Raw genomic sequence first — 2,603 nt, 5'->3', positions numbered from 1 at the left:
GGGATATAGGTTTTCTTTCCCTTAATCTTTGAACACACACACACAAACACACATGCATATGCACAAACAGACTCCCACATATCCATTCTCACACACACACATGCACAAGCGGATGCTTGGGTAGTACCAGATGGCTTGGTCTCATGGAGGCTGGGTAGGAAGAATTGTGGAGCAAAGGCGGATGCCTTGTTAAACACGTCCTTCAGGCGATAAGCAGGGCGGTGATTTCTGCCAGTCACTAGCCCTTCCTACCGGGCATTGAGGTGCTTTCTGTACTCTAGGATGTCTGATTGGACTGTGCTGATGGGAGCCCGGTGGAACCAGCGCATGATAGGACTCCAGTGGGCCCCACCAGGAACTTCTCAAAGTTCCAGCAGATGTCATGGACCTCATGGGCTCCCAGAAGAGTTGGCTTGATGAGCCCAAAGGATCAGTGGTCAGAGGGCAGGAGTTCTTAAGGAAAGTAAAGACCTTCTGTTCATTTTCTCCATTCACATCCCCTTTTTCAAAGAACAGGAGACTGGGGACAAAGACTCCACCTGGACGCACATACTGGAGCCCAGAAAGGATCTCTGAGTCCTTTCCTGGTTCTTGTTTTCCAAACTGGTTGCAGGGAAAGCCCAACATGATGACACCCAAATTCCTCAGCTCCTCCCGTAGTGCGTTCAATTCAGGATGCGGAGCTGCCGAGCCTCAGTAGGTGGCCGCATTGACGGAGGACGCGCTCGCTGCACGCGCTTGACCTGGGTGTGCTCACCATCAAGGCTGAGGGCTCCACACTCACAGATGGTGCCCGGCACATTTTCTTCGCAACCCATCCTACCCTCTCCAAGTGATTGGCAGTTCCTAGGTGCTGGCTCCACATCCGGGAAGTAAAGCCCTGGTAACCGTTTTATAAGTCTTGTCTGTTATTACAAGACACTGGCGTTGCGCACACTAGTGTGTCTCCCCGACCTGACTACTTCTCGAGGTCAGGGAGGATGTCCCGTACTTGTGTATCCCATGCGGTACCTGGCAGAGTAGAACTCAGACACTGTTGCATGGTCATAAGCTCATTTTACCACATTGTTTGGAGATACTAATCAGGGAACTTTACGACAAAATACCTGGAATTCTTTTCATTGTCTTGCCTGATGATTGGCCTCAACTCTCAGCAAACATACCAGAGTCTTAAGTCATTTTTCAATGAAGGTCTGAAATAAAAGCCTATAGGGCTTCCGAACGAATACTAACTTTAATCCTCCCAACAACTGCCATCAGCCTGGCCAGAATTTCCCCAGGCTGTTCTCTGAACACTGGTGCGTTCCATTTTCTCCCCTTCACCTGTTTTCTCAACCATTGAATCCCTTCTCAGGGAAGCTTTCCCAGAGCCTCCCCCATGAGGTGGGACTTTGTACTGATGTTCACATAATATCTTGTACTTCTATTACAGTGGCAGTTGGACTGAACTCTTAGATTGAGTTCCTCCAGGACAGTGTCCGTATCTGTCGCTCGTACCAAGGGGTCCCCAGAGCCAGAGCTGGTTGACTGAATGAAGTCTCTGATCTTAAGGAGCTTATGGTTTTGGAAGTAAAGAACTACAGAAATGAAACTGATAAAGAAATAACTGATTGCCGTGAGAGAAACACCAAAAAGCGTGCTTTGGAAATTTGGAGGAGGGAGAGACCTGGCCGGAAGGGTGAGAAGGCAGAGGGCAGAGGAATGACATGATCAGAGCTCTCTCTAGAAAGATTAAGAAAAGAGTAGATTAAAGAGAATGCATACAAACGTAACTGAGATCACTTAGGAATTACATCAGAACTTCAGGCAAGAGCCCAACAGAAAGGCATGGGAGTCGGGCGAGGAGGGGATGTGTCCTCGGGACAGCAGGGCTGAAACGAGGCGCAGCAGGTTGGGGAGAGTGTTTGCTGAGAAGTGGGCCTGTGATCTCACATCCAGGTCTCATCTGAGCCATGGAGCACACCTGCTGTGTTCTAAGCCAGCAGTCCCCAACCTTTTTGGCACTAGGGACCAGTTTCACGGAAGACAATTTTCCACGGGCCATGGGGAGAGTGGGGATGGTTTTGGGATGATTCAAGTGCATTACGTATACTGTGCAGTCAAACCTCTTTGCTAATGATAATCTGTATTTGCAGCCGCTCCCCCGCACTAGCATCACCGCCTCAGCTCCAACTCAGACCATCAGGCATTGGATTCTCATAAAGAGCGCAGCCTAGATCCCGCGCATGCGCAGTTTACAGCAGGGTTCACCCTCTGATGAGAATCCAATGCCCCCGCTGATCCGACAGGAGGCGGAGCTCGGGCGGGGATGCGGGGCATGGGGAGCGGCTGTGAACACAGGCGACCTCTGCCGCTCAGCTCCTGCCGCGCAGCCCCGTTCCCAACAGGCCGTGGACTGGTACTTGTCCACGGCCCAGGTGTTGGGGACTCGGGGTTGGGGACTCAGTTCTAAGCTATACCAACGTTACACATATGGCTCCCTCAAATGCTTAGGCGGCCTCCCCGTTTTGAGTGGGAACTCTGCGTCTGAGAGAAAAACAGGGCAAGAATCAGGCAGAGTTCTGAGCCAGGTTCAACAGCCGAGTTCCAGAGTTAGGCTGCGG

At 51.1% G+C, this 2,603-nt stretch overlaps 1 pseudogene; it reads right to left on the bottom strand.

Moving 5' to 3' along the window:
- Positions 1–248: 248 nt before the first annotated feature.
- On the bottom strand, positions 249–818 carry LOC105810310 (annotated as a pseudogene).
- Positions 819–2,603: the final 1,785 nt, after the last annotated feature.

This window comes from Propithecus coquereli, unplaced genomic scaffold, assembly GCF_000956105.1.
Source record: "Propithecus coquereli isolate 6110/MARCELLA unplaced genomic scaffold, Pcoq_1.0 Scaffold209, whole genome shotgun sequence".
NCBI classification, from domain to species: domain Eukaryota; kingdom Metazoa; phylum Chordata; class Mammalia; order Primates; family Indriidae; genus Propithecus; species Propithecus coquereli.
This window is presented reverse-complemented; position numbering and strand designations above follow the sequence as displayed.